The sequence below is a fragment of the Gymnodraco acuticeps genome, unplaced genomic scaffold (genome assembly GCF_902827175.1).
Source record: "Gymnodraco acuticeps unplaced genomic scaffold, fGymAcu1.1, whole genome shotgun sequence".
NCBI lineage: Eukaryota > Metazoa > Chordata > Actinopteri > Perciformes > Bathydraconidae > Gymnodraco > Gymnodraco acuticeps.
Window position 1 is genome coordinate 19183 of NW_022992193.1, and position 16743 is coordinate 35925.

At 41.4% G+C, this 16743-nt stretch overlaps 3 long non-coding RNA genes across 3 annotated transcripts; 1 reads left to right on the forward strand and 2 right to left on the reverse strand.

Annotated features, from left to right (window-relative positions):
• Positions 1-789: 789 nt before the first annotated feature.
• On the reverse strand, positions 790-1823 carry LOC117539363. Its single transcript, XR_004567990.1, has 2 exons — positions 1545-1823; positions 790-1132 (listed from the first exon to the last, which is right to left on the reverse strand). It is a non-coding gene; the product is annotated as an uncharacterized LOC117539363 (long non-coding RNA).
• An 11587-nt stretch (positions 1824-13410) lies between these two features.
• On the forward strand, positions 13411-13850 carry LOC117539273. The gene is made up of 3 exons (XR_004567977.1): positions 13411-13444; positions 13553-13640; positions 13725-13850. It is a non-coding gene; the product is annotated as an uncharacterized LOC117539273 (long non-coding RNA).
• Positions 13851-14713: 863 nt separating this feature from the next.
• Positions 14714-15732, reverse strand: LOC117539350. Its single transcript, XR_004567988.1, has 2 exons — positions 15454-15732; positions 14714-15056 (listed from the first exon to the last, which is right to left on the reverse strand). It is a non-coding gene; the product is annotated as an uncharacterized LOC117539350 (long non-coding RNA).
• Between the last annotated feature and the right edge of the window lie 1011 nt (positions 15733-16743).

Here is a 16743-nt window from a genome sequence, read left to right on the forward strand (position 1 = left end):
CCCCCCCAAATGTGGCTGATGATCCAGACCCCTCACCACCCTCATCACTGTCTGAGGCTGGAACCACCCAGCAGCCCCCCCCCAAAAAAAGAAAAGGTGCTATGGGAGTGCTGGAGTGCCTAGAACGCGAGGCAGAAAAAGAGGACGAACGCCACAGACAAATAATGCAGCACTCAGAGAAATTTCTAACCCTGTTCGAAAAAATGGTCGACAAAATGTGATTTTTTTTTTTTCCCCCACCATTGGCCATTTCTATGTTTGATTATTGATGTTACTTAAAAGACTTGTTTTTGTTCGCTTGTATTATTTATTTGGAAGACAATAAACCTAATTTAACGTACTGTCCTTCATGTCTTCAATATTCTATAGTAATACAGGTAGACGGGTGATGAAGGTGACATTGCGTTTGCTTGATTGTTAGATGGCTACATTGTTCTGTGTGGGTTTCATAATGTAGAAGGAAAAGTTTTGCACAAAGTAATGTTGTGCACGGAACTAAAGTGTTTTTTCCAAAGTCTGAAGATTAACCCTGAATATCAGCATTTTAAATAAAGATATGTCTGTGCGCTTCATAGGTATAAGGCATTAAAATATACATGACATTTACGGTCTTAATTGCTCATGTCAAACCATTTGCAGAGTTTCACTCAAAAACAAAAGTGATTGTATTAGAAGACCTGTGTTCATTTTCTGAACCTTTGCTCTGTGCTCGTGATTGAATGATCCAAGAAGTAAGGACATTTGTCTCCAATTTGGGATTATGCAGAAAGACAATTCAGGAAAACCAAGTTTGAAATCAACGGTGCACAGGTTTATTTTATTTCACCTCTTTTCTCTAAAGTGAGAAGTGGAGCTCACTAAAACAAACAAAATTAATCAGGTATGTGTGCACATCATTTCAAAAACACAAGTTAACAGACAACCACGTTTTTCCAAAAAAAAACAAAGTTCATTCGATGTAATCGTGCTCTCTGGTGTGGTGCCATTTGGACAGGAGCAGAGAGTTGTGCAGCAATCCTGTTCCTTAGGTGGTGTCCAGGACTTTCCTGTCCACGTGCTGCGGCAGGGGGAGGACTCTGGTCCCCATCTTCAGGGGGGAAGGCTTCAGCATCCTCAAGGACATCGTTCATGTCTATGCACAGAAATGCACAACATGCAATGATGTCAGGGGCAAAGCTTGGACTGACCTCCAGCGCTTTGAACACACACACACACACACACACACACACACACACACACACACACACACACACACACACACACACACACACACACACACACACACACACACACACACACAATTCTGAGACCAAGTCAAATTAACCTTTCCTTTTTATTCTATAAACTACTGACAACATTTCTCTGTGTTGGAATTCTACATACACTATACAGATATACACGTATAGCTTATAAGGAAAGAATAAATGAATGTATATCACAATATATCTAAATATCTATTTGTATTACACATACAAAGTTCATAGGCTACTATATAAGAAATAAAGTGAAGATAATTGTTGTATTAGCAATATTGAAATGTTTACCTGCCACTGGCACATCGCTAAAATGCGCCTCAACCTTCTGCGCCTTCTGTTGGATCTTGCCATTGCACCCGCTAACAGGCGACGGATAGCAACGCAGGTCAATGCAGCCGACAGATGGAGATGTGAGTTGGACACCATGACGTCCGTTTCCGTTTCCTGCGGAGAGAGGGGAGGCCGTCCCAAAGCTTGCCGCTGTATTTTTACCCTTAACCCTTAATGGAGGGAACTTCATTCAGCTGTGAGTGTGCCTACAGACGGAGTTTACTCCGTCACGGAGGGGGAGGGTCGAGGGAGTGGTTTGGGATTGGGCCAAGACTGACTGAAAAACTGACTGAAAGACTGACTCAAAGACTGACTCAAAGACTCAAAGACAGACTCAAAGACTGACTCACACAAAGACTGAAAGACTGACTCAAAGACTGACAGACACAAAGACTCAAAGACTGACTCAAAGACTGTAAGACTGAAAGACTCAAAGACAGACTCAAAGACTGACTCACTCAAAGACTGAAAGACTGACTCAAAGACTCAAAGACTGAAAGACTCAAAGACTGACTTAAAGACTGACTCAAAGACTGACTCAAAGACTGACTCAAAGACTGACTGAAAGACTCAAAGACTGACACAAAGACAGACTCAAAGACTCAAAGACTGACTCAAAGACTGAAAGACTGACTCAAAGACTCAAAGACTGACACAAAGACTCAAAGACTAACTGAAAGACTCAAAGACTCAAATACTGACTCAAAGACTGAAAAACTGACTGAAAGTCTGACTCAAAGACTGACTAAAAGACTCAAAGACTGACTCAAAAACTGACTTAAAGACTGACTCAAAGACTGACAGACTCAAAGACTGACTCAACTGATTCAAAGACTGACTGAAAGACTGAAAGACTGACTCAAAGACTGACTGAAAGACTGACTCAAAGACTCAAAGACGGACTCAAAGACTGACTGAAAGACTGACTCAAAGACTGACTCACAGACTGACTGAAAGACTGACTCAAAGACTCAAAGACTGACTCAATGACTGACTGAAAGACTGACTCAAAGACGGACTCAAAGACTCAAAGACTGACTCAAAGACTGACTGAAAGACTGGCTCAAATACTGAAAGACTGACTGAAAGACTGACACAAAGACTGACTCAAAGACAGACTCAAACACTGACTCAAACACTGAAAGACTCAACGACTGACTCAAAGACTGAAAGACTGACTCAAAGACTGACTCAAAGACTGAAAGACTGACTCAAAGACTGACTCAAAGACTGACTGAAAGACTCAAAGACTGACTCAAAGACTGACTCAAAGACTGAAAGACTGACTCAAAGACTGACTCAAAGACTGACTCAAAGACTCAAAGACTGAAAGACTGACTGAAAGACTCAAAGACTGACTCAAAGACTGACTCAAAGACTGAAAGACTGACTCAACGACTGACTCAAAGACTGACTCAAAGACTGACTCAAAAACTGACTTCAAGTCTGACTCAAAGACTGACTCGACTGACTGAAAGACTGACTGACTCAAAGACTGACTCAAAGACTGACTCAAAGACTCAAAGACTGACTCGACTGACTGAAAGACTGACTCAAAGACGGACTCAAAGACTGAAAGACTCAAAGACTGACTGAAAGACTGACTGAAAGACTGACTCAAAGACTGACTGAAAGACTGACTCAAAGACTGACTCAAAGACTGAAAGACTGACTCAAAGACTGAAAGACTGACACAAAGACTGACTCAAAGACAGACTCAAAGACTGACTCAAACACTGAAAGACTCAAAGATTGACTCAAAGACTGACTGAAAGACTGACTCAAAGACTGACTCAAAGACTCAAAGACTGACTCAAAGACTGAAAGACTCAAAGACTGACTCAAAAACTGACTCAAAGACTGACTCGACTGACTGAAAGACTGACTGAAAGACTGACACAAAGACAGACTCAAACACTGAAAGACTCAAAGACTCAACGACTGACTCAAAGACTGAAAGACTGACTGAAAGACTGACTCAAAGACTGACTCAAAGACTGAAAGACTCAAAGACTGACTCAAAGACTGAAAGACTGACTGAAAGACTCAAAGACTGACTGAAAGACTGACTGAAAGACTGACTCAAAGACTGACTCAAAGACTGAAAGACTGACTGAAAGACTCAAAGACTTGACTCAAAAACTGACTTCAAGACTGACTCAAAGACTGACTCAAAGGACTGACTGAAAGACTGACTCAAAGACTGACTCAAAGACTGACTCAAGACTCAAAGACTGACTCGACTGACTGAAAGACTCAAAGACGGAACTCAAAGACTGACTCAAAGACTCAAAGACTCAAAGACTGAAAGACTGACTGAAAAACTGACTCAAAGACTGACTGAAAGACTGACTGAAAAACTGACTGAAAGACTGACTCAAAGACTGACTCAAACACTGAAAGACTCAAAGACTGACTCAAAGACTGAAAGACTGACTCAAAGACTGAAAGACTGACTCAAAGACTGACTCAAAGACTGAAAGACTCAAAGACTGACTCAAGACTCAAAGACTGAAAGACTGACTCAAAGACTGAAAGACTGACTCAAAGACTCAAAGACTGAAAGACTGACTCAAAGACTGAAAGACTCAAAGACTGACTCAAAGACTGACTCAAAGACTGAAAGACTCAAAGACTGAAAGACAGACTCAAACACTGAAAGACTCAAAGACTGAAAGACTGACTTAAAGACTGAAAGACTGACTGAAAGACTGACTCAAAGACTGACTCAAAGACTGACTCAAAGACTCAAAGACTGACTCAAAGACTGAATGAAAGACTCAAAGACTGACTCAAGACTGACTCGACTGACTGACTGAAAGACTGACTCAAAGACTGAAAGACTCAAAGACTGACTGAAAGACTGGACTCAAAGACTCAAAGACTGACTCAAAGACTGACTCAAAGACTGACTGAAAAACTGACTGAAAGACTGACTCAAAGACAAACTGAAAGACTGACTCAAAGACTCAAAGACTGACTCAAAGACTCAATGACTGACTCAAAGACTGACTCAAAGACTGACTCAAAGACTGAAAGACTCAAAGACTAGACTGAAAAACTGACTGAAAGACTGACTCAAGGACTGACTACCTCAAAGACTGACTAAACGACTGACTCAAAGACTGACTGAAAGACTGGCTCAAAGACTGAAAGACTGACACAAAGACTGACTCAAAGACAGGACTCAAACACTGAAAGACTCAAAGACTCAACGACTGACTCAATGACTGAAAGACTGACTCAAAGACTGACTGAAAGACTAACTCAAAGACTGACTCAAGACTGAAAAGACTCAAAGACTGACTCAAAGACTCAAAGACTGACTCAAAGACTGAAAGACTGACTGAAAGACTCAAGGGACTGACTCAAAAACTGACTTCAAGACTGGGACTCAAAGACTGATTGAAAGACTGACTCAAAGACTGACTCAAAGACTCAAAGACTGACTCGACTGACTGAAAGACTCAAAGACTGACTGAAAGCCTGACTCAAAGACGGACTCAAAGACTGAAAGACTCAAAGACTGAAAGACTGACTAAAAAACTGACTCAAAGACTGACTGAAAAACTGACTGAAAGACTGACTCAAAGACTCAAGACTGACTCAACGACTGAAAGATGACTGACTGAAAGACTGACTCAAAGACTGAAAAGACTGACACAAGACAGAGCTCAAAGACAGACTCAAACACTGAAAGACTCAAAGACTGACTCAAGACTGAAAGACTGACTCAAAGACTGAAAGACTGACTGAAAGACTGACTCAAAGACTGACTCAAAGACTGAAAGACTGACTCAAAGACTGAAAGACTCAAAGACTGACTCAAAGACTGACTCAAAGACTGAAAGACTGAATGAAAGACTCAAAGACTGACTCGACTGACTGACTGAAAGACTGACTCAAAGACTGAAAGACTCAAAGACTGACTGAAAAACTGACTCAAAGACTGACTGAAACACTGACTCAAAGACTGACTGAAAGACTCAAAGACTCAAAGACTGAAAGACTGACTGAAAGACTGACTGAAAGACTGACTCAAAGACTCACAGACTGACTCAAATACTGAAAAGACTGACTCAAAGACTGACTCAACGACTGACTCAAAGACTGACTCAAAGACTCAACGACTGACTGAAAGACTCACTGAAAGACTGACTCAAAGACTGACTGAAAGACTGACTCAAAGACTGAAAGACTGCCCCCAAGTCTGAAAGACTGACTCAAAGACTGACTGAAAGACTCAAAGACTGACTGAAAGACTCAAAGACTGACTGAAAGACTGACTCAAAGACTGAAAGACTCAAAGACTGACTCAAAGGCCCATTCCCAAACCCGCCCCCTACACACCCTACCCCTCCGTTTGCGCGTTCACGCGAAGGGTCCGCCATATTGAGGGCTGGTCCAAAGCAATCAGGGCGGAGGCGTAGTGGGTTATAAAAGCCTCCGACAGCGAGTTTGCATGGATGCAGGCTTGATAATCTCACTCCACAGGTGTGCAAACCGTTTTTTCGGGCATGGAGGAAACAACGTCATACAAATGTGAGTTCCATGTGGTTATTTTTTTAAACGATAAATAATACGTTGCCTTAACTAAAACATGCCTTTGTGAACATGTATTTATAAATCTACACGTGTTAATTTGATTTGCCAAGATTACATTAGATTTTTATTTTGAAGATGTACAAATCTAAATCGGAATCAAACTAACAACACACGTGTCAATTCATGTATCCATTCACTTACGAATCGGTTTTAAACTTAAGTGTGATTTGTAATTTCAGGGACTGTGGTAAAAACCAAGGCACTTATTGCATTAAGGATGGACAAGGACGACCTGTTTAGCAAAAAACGCAATGCTGCCAAAGAAGCATGGGAGTGAGTTTATGCACTCAATTCATATTTTGTGCAATGAAAGTAATGAATGTGCACTGTGGGTCATTGCCTTAACACCAATATATATTGTTTAAATATTCTATGATAACAGGTCAATCATTAAGGAACTGGACCTTGGGCAACATGTGTCTCACAAACAGGCCTCCAAGAAATGGGGAGAACCTAAAAAAGAAATACAAGGTAAATGGTGTATTGTTATTGTAAAACATGTTTGTTTTTGAAAAAGCTGAACAAAGATTTCTAACATGCATTTGTTTGCAATAGGAACTTAAAAGGCCAAGGACTGGAACAGGGACTGATCAGGGGGAAGAAACCCCTGCAACATGGCCCTTCTTCATGGCCATGGATGAGGCCATAGGTGCAAGGCCTTCAATTAGTCCTCCTGTCCTTGTTGCCTCAGCCTTGGCAAACCCCACAATCCTCTTTGATCCGGAGGCTGCGTCCTGCTCCTCTTCCTTCCCCCCCCCCAAATGTGGCTGATGATCCAGACCCCTCACCACCCTCATCACTGTCTGAGGCTGGAACCACCCAGCAGCCCCCCCCCCAAAAAAAGAAAAGGTGCTATGGGAGTGCTGGAGTGCCTAGAACGCGAGGCAGAAAAAGAGGACGAACGCCACAGACAAATAATGCAGCACTCAGAGAAATTTCTAATCCTGTTCGAAAAAATGGTCGACAAAATGTGATTTTTTTTTTTTCCCCCACCATTGGCCATTTCTATGTTTGATTATTGATGTTACTTAAAAGACTTGTTTTTGTTCGCTTGTATTATTTATTTGGAAGACAATAAACCTAATTTAACGTACTGTCCTTCATGTCTTCAATATTCTATAGTAAATACAGGTAGAACGGGTGATGAAGGTGACATTGCGTTTGCTTGATTGTTAGATGGCTACATTGTTCTGTGTGGGTTTCATAATGTAGAAGGAAAAGTTTGCACAAAGTAATGTTGTGCACGGAACTAAAGTGTTTTTTCCAAAGTCTGAAGATTAACCCTGAATATCAGCATTTTAAATAAAGATATGTCTGTGCGCTCATAGGTATAAGGCATTAAAATATACATGACATTTACGGTCTTAATTGCTCATGTCAAACCATTTGCAGAGTTTCACTCAAAAACAAAGTGATTGTATTAGAAGACCTGTGTTCATTTTCTGAACCTTTGCTCTGTGCTCGTGATTGAATGATCCAAGAAGTAAGGACATTTGTCTCCAATTTGGGATTATGCAGAAAGACAATTCAGGAAAACCAAGTTTGAAATCAACGGTGCACAGGTTTATTTTATTTCACCTCTTTTCTCTAAAGTGAGAAGTGGAGCTCACTAAAACAAACAAAATTAATCAGGTATGTGTGCACATCATTTCAAAAACACAAGTTAACAGACACCACGTTTTTTCCAAAAAAAACCAAAGTTCATTCGATGTAATCGTGCTCTCTGGTGTGGTGGCCATTTGGACAGGAGCAGAGAGTTGTGCAGCAATCCTGTTCCTTAGGTGGTGTCCAGGACTTTCCTGTCCACGTGCTGCGGCAGGGGGAGGACTCTGGTCCCCATCTTCAAGGGGGGAAGGCTTCAGCATCCTCAAGACATCGTTCATGTCTATGCACAGAATGCACAACATGCAATGATGTCAGGGGCAAAGCTTGGAACTGACCTCCAGCGCTTTGAACACACACACACACACACACACACACACACACACACACACACACACACACACACACACACACACACACACACACACACACACACACACACACACACACAATTCTGAGACCAAGTCAAATTAACCTTTCCTTTTTTATTCTATAAACTACTGACAACATTTCTCTGTGTTGGAATTCTACATACACTATACAGATATACACGTATAGCTTATAAGGAAAGAATAAATGAATGTATATCACAATATATCTAAATATCTATTTGTATTACACATACAAAGTTCATAGGCTACTATATAAGAAATAAAGTGAAGATAATTGTTGTATTAGCAATATTGAAATGTTTACCTGCCACTGGCACATCGCTAAAATGCGCCTCAACCTTCTGCGCCTTCTGTTGGATCTTGCCATTGCACCCGCTAACAGGCGACGGATAGCAACGCAGGTCAATGCAAGCCGACAGATGGAGATGTGAGTTGGACACCATGACGTCCGTTTCCGTTTCCTGCGGAGAGAGGGGAGGCCGTCCCAAAGCTTGCCGCTGTATTTTTACCCTTAACCCTTAATGGAGGGAACTTCATTCAGCTGTGAGTGTGCCTACAGACGGAGTTTACTCCGTCACGGAGGGGGAGGGTCGAGGGAGTGGTTTGGGATTGGGCCAAAGACTGACTGAAAAACTGACTGAAAGACTGACTCAAAGACTGACTCAAAGACTCAAAGACAGACTCAAAGACTGACTCACACCAAAGACTGAAAGACTGACTCCAAAGACTGTACAGACACAAAGACTCAAGACTGACTCAAAGACTGTAAGACTGAAAGACTCAAAGACAGACTCAAAGACTGACTCAACTCAAGACTGAAAGACTGACTCAAAGACTCAAAGACTGAAAGACTCAAAAGACTGACTTAAAGACTGACTCAAAGACTGACTCAAAGACTGACTCAAAGACTGACTGAAGACTCAAAGACCTCAAAGACTGACTTAAAGACTGACTCAAAGACTGATTCAAAGGACTGACTTCAAAGACTGAAAAGGACTGACTCAAAGACTGACTGAAAGACTCAAAGACTGACACAAAGACAGACTCAAAGACTCAAAGACTGACTCAAAGACTGAAAGACTGACTCAAAGACTCAAAGACTGACACAAAGACTCAAAGACTAACTGAAAGATCAAGACTCAAAGACTGACTCAAAGACTGAAAGACTGACTCAAAGACTGACTCAAAGACTGACTAAAAGACTCAAAGACTGACTCAAAAACTGACTTAAAGACTGACTCAAAGACTGACAGACTCAAAGACTGACTCAACTGATTCAAAGACTGACTGAAAGACTGAAAGACTGACTCAAAGACTGACTGAAAGACTGACTCAAAGACTCAAAGACGGACTCAAAGACTGACTGAAAGACTGACTCAAAGACTGACTCACAGACTGACTGAAAGACTGACTCAAAGACTCAAAGACTGACTCAATGACTGACTGAAAGACTGACTCAAAGACGGACTCAAAGACTCAAAGACTGACTCAAAGACTGACTGAAAGACTGGCTCAAATACTGAAAGACTGACACAAAGACTGACTCAAAGACAGACTCAAACACTGACTCAAACACTGAAAGACTCAAAGACTGACTCAAAGACTGAAAGACTGACTCAAAGACTGACTCAAAGACTGAAAGACTCAAAGACTGACTCAAAGACTGAAAGACTGGACTGAAAGACTCAAAGACTGACTCCAAAGACTGATAAGACTGACTCAAAGACTGACTCAAAGACTGACTCAAAGACTCAAAGACTGAAAGACTGACTGAAAGACTCAAAGACTGACTCAAAGACTGACTCAAAGACTGACTCAAAGACTGACTCAAAAACTGACTTCAAGTCTGACTCAAAGACTGACTCGACTGACTGAAAGACTGACTGACTCAAAGACTGACTCAAAGACTGACTCAAAGACTCAAAGACTGACTCGACTGACTGAAAGACTGACTCAAAGACGGACTCAAAGACTGAAAGACTCAAAGACTGACTGAAAGACTGACTGAAAGACTGACTCACAGACTGACTGAAAGACTGACTCAAAGACTGACTCAAAGACTCAAAGACTGACTCAAAGACTGACTCAAAGACTGAAAGACTGACACAAAGACTGACTCAAAGACAGACTCAAAGACTGACTCAAACACTGAAAGACTCAAAGATTGACTCAAAGACTGACTGAAAGACCTCAAAACTGACTCAAAGACTCAAAGACTGACTCAAAGACTGAAAGACTCAAAGACTGACTCAAAACTGACTCAAAGACTGACTCGACTGACTGAAAGACTGACTGAAAGACTGACACAAAGACAGACTCAACATTCAAAGACTCAAAGACTCAACGACTGACTCAAAGACTGAAAGACTGACTGAAAGACTGACTCAAAGACTGACTCAAAGACTGAAAGACTCAAAGACTGACTCAAAGACTGAAAGACTGACTGAAAGACTCAAAGACTGACTGAAAGACTCCAAGACTGAAAGACCTGACTCAAAGACTGACTCAAAGACTGAAAGACTCAAGACTGACTCAAAACTGACTTCAAGACTGACTCAAAGACTGACTCAAAGACTGACTGAAAGACTGACTCAAAGACTGACTCAAAGACTGACTCAAAGACTCAAAGACTGACTCGACTGACTGAAAGACTCAAAGACGGACTCAAAGACTGACTCAAAGACTCAAAGACTCAAAGACTGAAAGACTGACTGAAAAACTGACTCAAAGACTGACTGAAAGACTGACTGAAAAACTGACTGAAAGACTGACTCAAAGACTGACTCAAACACTGAAAGACTCAAAGACTGACTCAAAGACTGAAAGACTGACTCAAAGACTGAAAGACTGACTCAAAGACTGACTCAAAGACTGAAAGACTCAAAGACTGACTCAAAGACTCAAAGACTGAAAGACTGACTCAAAGACTGAAAGACTGACTCAAAGACTCAAAGACTGAAAGACTGACTCAAAGACTGAAAGACTCAAAGACTGACTCAAAGACTGACTCAAAGACTGAAAGACTCAAAGACTGAAAGACAGACTCAAACACTGAAAGACTCAAAGACTGAAAGACTGACTTAAAGACTGAAAGACTGACTGAAAGACTGACTCAAAGACTGACTCAAAGACTGACTCAAAGACTCAAAGACTGACTCAAAGACTGAATGAAAGACTCAAAGACTGACTCAAAGACTGACTCGACTGACTGACTGAAAGACTGACTCAAAGACTGAAAGACTCAAAGACTGACTGAAAGACTGACTCAAAGACTCAAAGACGGACTCAAAGACTGACTCAAAGACTGACTGAAAAACTGACTGAAAGACTGACTCAAAGACAAACTGAAAGACTGACTCAAAGACTCAAAGACTGACTCAAAGACTCAATGACTGACTCAAAGACTGACTCAAAGACTGACTCAAAGACTGAAAGACTCAAAGACTGACTGAAAAACTGACTGAAAGACTGACTCAAGGACTGACTCAAAGACTGACTAAACGACTGACTCAAAGACTGACTGAAAGACTGGCTCAAAGACTGAAAGACTGACTCAAGACTGACTCAAAGACAGACTCAAACACTGAAAGACTCAAAGACTCAACGACTGACTCAATGACTGAAAGACTGACTCAAAGACTGACTGAAAGACTAACTCAAAGACTGACTCAAAGACTGAAAGACTCAAAGACTGACTCAAAGACTCAAAGACTGACTCAAAGACTGAAAGACTGACTGAAAGACTCAAAGACTGACTCAAAAACTGACTTCAAGACTGACTCAAAGACTGATTGAAAGACTGACTCAAAGACTGACTCAAAGACTCAAAGACTGACTCGACTGACTGAAAGACTCAAAGACTGACTCAAAGACTGACTCAAGACGGACTCAAAGACTGAAAGACTCAAAGACTGAAAGACTGACTAAAAAACTGACTCAAAGACTGACTGAAAAACTGACTGAAAGACTGACTCAAAGACTCAAAACTGACTGAACGACTGAAAGAATGACTGACTGAAAGACTGACTCAAAGACTGAAAGACTGACACAAAGACAGACTCAAAGACAGACTCAAACACTGAAAGACTCAAAGACTGACTCAAAGACTGAAAGACTGACTCAAAGACTGAAAGACTGACTGAAAGACTGACTCAAAGACTGACTCAAAGACTGAAAGACTGACTCAAAGACTGAAAGACTCAAAGACTGACTCAAAGACTGACTCAAAGACTGAAAGACTGAATGAAAGACTCAAAGACTGACTCGACTGACTGACTGAAAGACTGACTCAAAGACTGAAAGACTCAAAGACTGACTGAAAAACTGACTCAAAGACTGACTGAAACACTGACTCAAAGACTGACTGAAAGACTCAAAGACTCAAAGACTGAAAGACTGACTGAAAGACTGACTGAAAGACTGACTCAAAGACTCACAGACTGACTCAAATACTGAAAGACTGACTCAAAGACTGACTCAACGACTGACTCAAAGACTGACTCAAAGACTCAACGACTGACTGAAAGACTCACTGAAAGACTGACTCAAAGACTGACTGAAAGACTGACTCAAAGACTGAAAGACTGCCCCCAAGTCTGAAAGACTGACTCAAAGACTGACTGAAAGACTCAAAGACTGACTGAAAGACTCAAAGACTGACTGAAAGACTGACTCAAAGACTGAAAGACTCAAAGACTGACTCAAAGGCCCATTCCCAAACCGCCCCCTACACCCTACCCCTCCGTTTGCGCGTTCACGCGAAGGGTCCGCCATATTGAGGGCTGGTCCAAAGCAATCAGGGCGGAGGCGTAGTGGGTTATAAAAGCCTCCGACAGCGAGTTTGCATGGATGCAGGCTTGATAATCTCACTCCACAGGTGTGCAACCGTTTTTTCGGGCATGGAGGAAACAACGTCATACAAATGTGAGTTCCATGTGGTTATTTTTTTAAACGATAAATAATACGTTGCCTTAACTAAAACATGCCTTTGTGAACATGTATTTATAAATCTACACGTGTTAATTTGATTTGCCAAGATTACATTAGATTTTTATTTTGAAGATGTACAAATCTAAATCGGAATCAAACTAACAACACACGTGTCAATTCATGTATCCATTCACTTACGAAATCGGTTTAAACTTAAGTGTGATTTGTAATTTCAGGGACTGTGGTAAAAACCAAGGCACTTATTGCATTAAGGATGGACAAGGACGACCTGTTTAGCAAAAAACGCAATGCTGCCAAAGAAGCATGGGAGTGAGTTATGCACTCAATTCATATTTTGTGCAATGAAAGTAATGAATGTGCACTGTGGGTCATTGCCTTAACACCAATATATATTGTTTAAATATTCTATGATAACAGGTCAATCATTAAGGAACTGGACCTTGGGCAACATGTGTCTCACAAACAGGCCTCCAAGAAATGGGAGAACCTAAAAAAGAAATACAAGGTAAATGGTGTATTGTTATTGTAAAACATGTTTGTTTTTGAAAAAGCTGAACAAAGATTTCTAACATGCATTTGTTTGCAATAGGAACTTAAAAGGCCAAGGACTGGAACAGGGACTGATCAGGGGGAAGAAACCCCTGCAACATGGCCCTTCTTCATGGCCATGGATGAGGCCATAGGTGCAAGGCCTTCAATTAGTCCTCCTGTCCTTGTTGCCCTCAGCCTTGGCAAACCCCACAATCCTCTTTGATCCGGAGGCTGCGTCCTGCTCCTCTTCCTTCCCCCCCCCCAAATGTGGCTGATGATCCAGACCCCTCACCACCCTCATCACTGTCTGAGGCTGGAACCACCCAGCAGCCCCCCCCCAAAAAAAGAAAAGGTGCTATGGGAGTGCTGGAGTGCCTAGAACGCGAGGCAGAAAAAGAGGACGAACGCCACAGACAAATAATGCAGCACTCAGAGAAATTTCTAATCCTGTTCGAAAAAATGGTCGACAAAATGTGATTTTTTTTTTTTTCCCCCACCATTGGCCATTTCTATGTTTGATTATTGATGTTACTTAAAAGACTTGTTTTTGTTCGCTTGTATTATTTATTTGGAAGACAATAAACCTAATTTAACGTACTGTCCTTCATGTCTTCAATATTCTATAGTAAATACAGGTAGACGGGTGATGAAGGTGACATTGCGTTTGCTTGATTGTTAGATGGCTACATTGTTCTGTGTGGGTTTCATAATGTAGAAGGAAAAGTTTTGCACAAAGTAATGTTGTGCACGGAACTAAAGTGTTTTTTCCAAAGTCTGAAGATTAACCCTGAATATCAGCATTTTAAATAAAGATATGTCTGTGCGCTTCATAGGTATAAGGCATTAAAATATACATGACATTTACGGTCTTAATTGCTCATGTCAAACCATTTGCAGAGTTTCACTCAAAAACAAAAGTGATTGTATTAGAAGACCTGTGTTCATTTTCTGAACCTTTGCTCTGTGCTCGTGATTGAATGATCCAAGAAGTAAGGACATTTGTCTCCAATTTGGGATTATGCAGAAAGACAATTCAGGAAAACCAAGTTTGAAATCAACGGTGCACAGGTTTATTTTATTTCACCTCTTTTCTCTAAAGTGAGAAGTGGAGCTCACTAAAACAAACAAAATTAATCAGGTATGTGTGCACATCATTTCAAAAACACAAGTTAACAGACAACCACGTTTTTCCAAAAAAAAACAAAGTTCATTCGATGTAATCGTGCTCTCTGGTGTGGTGCCATTTGGACAGGAGCAGAGAGTTGTGCAGCAATCCTGTTCCTTAGGTGGTGTCCAGGACTTTCCTGTCCACGTGCTGCGGCAGGGGGAGGACTCTGGTCCCCATCTTCAGGGGGGAAGGCTTCAGCATCCTCAAGGACATCGTTCATGTCTATGCACAGAAATGCACAACATGCAATGATGTCAGGGGCAGAGCTTGGACTGACCTCCAGCGCTTTGAACACCACACACACACACACACACACACACACACACACCACACACACACACACACACACACACACACACACACACACACACACAATTCTGAGACCAAGTCAAATTAACCTTTCCTTTTTTATTCTATAAACTACTGACAACATTTCTCTGTGTTGGAATTCTACATACACTATACAGATATACACGTATAGCTTATAAGGAAAGAATAAATGAATGTATATCACAATATATCTAAATATCTATTTGTATTACACATACAAAGTTCATAGGCTACTATATAAGAAATAAAGTGAAGATAATTGTTGTATTAGCAATATTGAAATGTTTACCTGCCACTGGCACATCGCTAAAATGCGCCTCAACCTTCTGCGCCTTCTGTTGGATCTTGCCATTGCACCCGCTAACAGGCGACGGATAGCAACGCAGGTCAATGCAGCCGACAGATGGAGATGTGAGTTGGACACCATGACGTCCGTTTCCGTTTCCTGCGGAGAGAGGGGAGGCCGTCCCAAAGCTTGCCGCTGTATTTTTACCCTTAACCCTTAATGGAGGGAACTTCATTCAGCTGTGAGTGTGCCTACAGACGGAGTTTACTCCGTCACGGAGGGGGAGGGTCGAGGGAGTGGTTTGGGATTGGGCCAAAGACTGACTGAAAAACTGACTGAAAGACTGACTCAAAGACTGACTCAAAGACTCAAAGACAGACTCAAAGACTGACTCACACAAAGACTGAAAGACTGACTCAAAGACTGACAGACACAAAGACTCAAAGACTGACTCAAAGACTGTAAGACTGAAAGACTCAAAGACAGACTCAAAGACTGACTCACTCAAAGACTGAAAGACTGACTCAAAGACTCAAAGACTGAAAGACTCAAAGACTGACTTAAAGACTGACTCAAAGACTGACTCAAAGACTGACTCAAAGACTGACTGAAAGACTCAAAGACTCAAAGACTGACTTAAAGACTGACTCAAAGACTGATTCAAAGACTGACTCAAAGACTGAAAGACTGACTCAAAGACTGACTGAAAGACTCAAAGACTGACACAAAGACAGACTCAAAGACTCAAAGACTGACTCAAAGACTGAAAGACTGACTCAAAGACTCAAAGACTGACACAAAGACTCAAAGACTAACTGAAAGACTCAAAGACTCAAATACTGACTCAAAGACTGAAAAACTGACTGAAAGTCTGACTCAAAGACTGACTAAAAGACTCAAAGACTGACTCAAAAACTGACTTAAAGACTGACTCAAAGACTGACAGACTCAAAGACTGACTCAACTGATTCAAAGACTGACTGAAAGACTGAAAGACTGACTCAAAGACTGACTGAAAGACTGACTCAAAGACTCAAAGACGGACTCAAAGACTGACTGAAAGACTGACTCAAAGACTGACTCACAGACTGACTGAAAGACTGACTCAAAGACTCAAAGACTGACTCAATGACTGACTGAAAGACTGACTCAAAGACGGACTCAAAGACTCAAAGACTGACTCAAAGACTGACTGAAAGACTGGCTCAAATACTGAAAGACTGACACAAAGACTGACTCAAAGACAGACTCAAACACTGACTCAAACACTGAAAGACTCAACGACTGACTCAA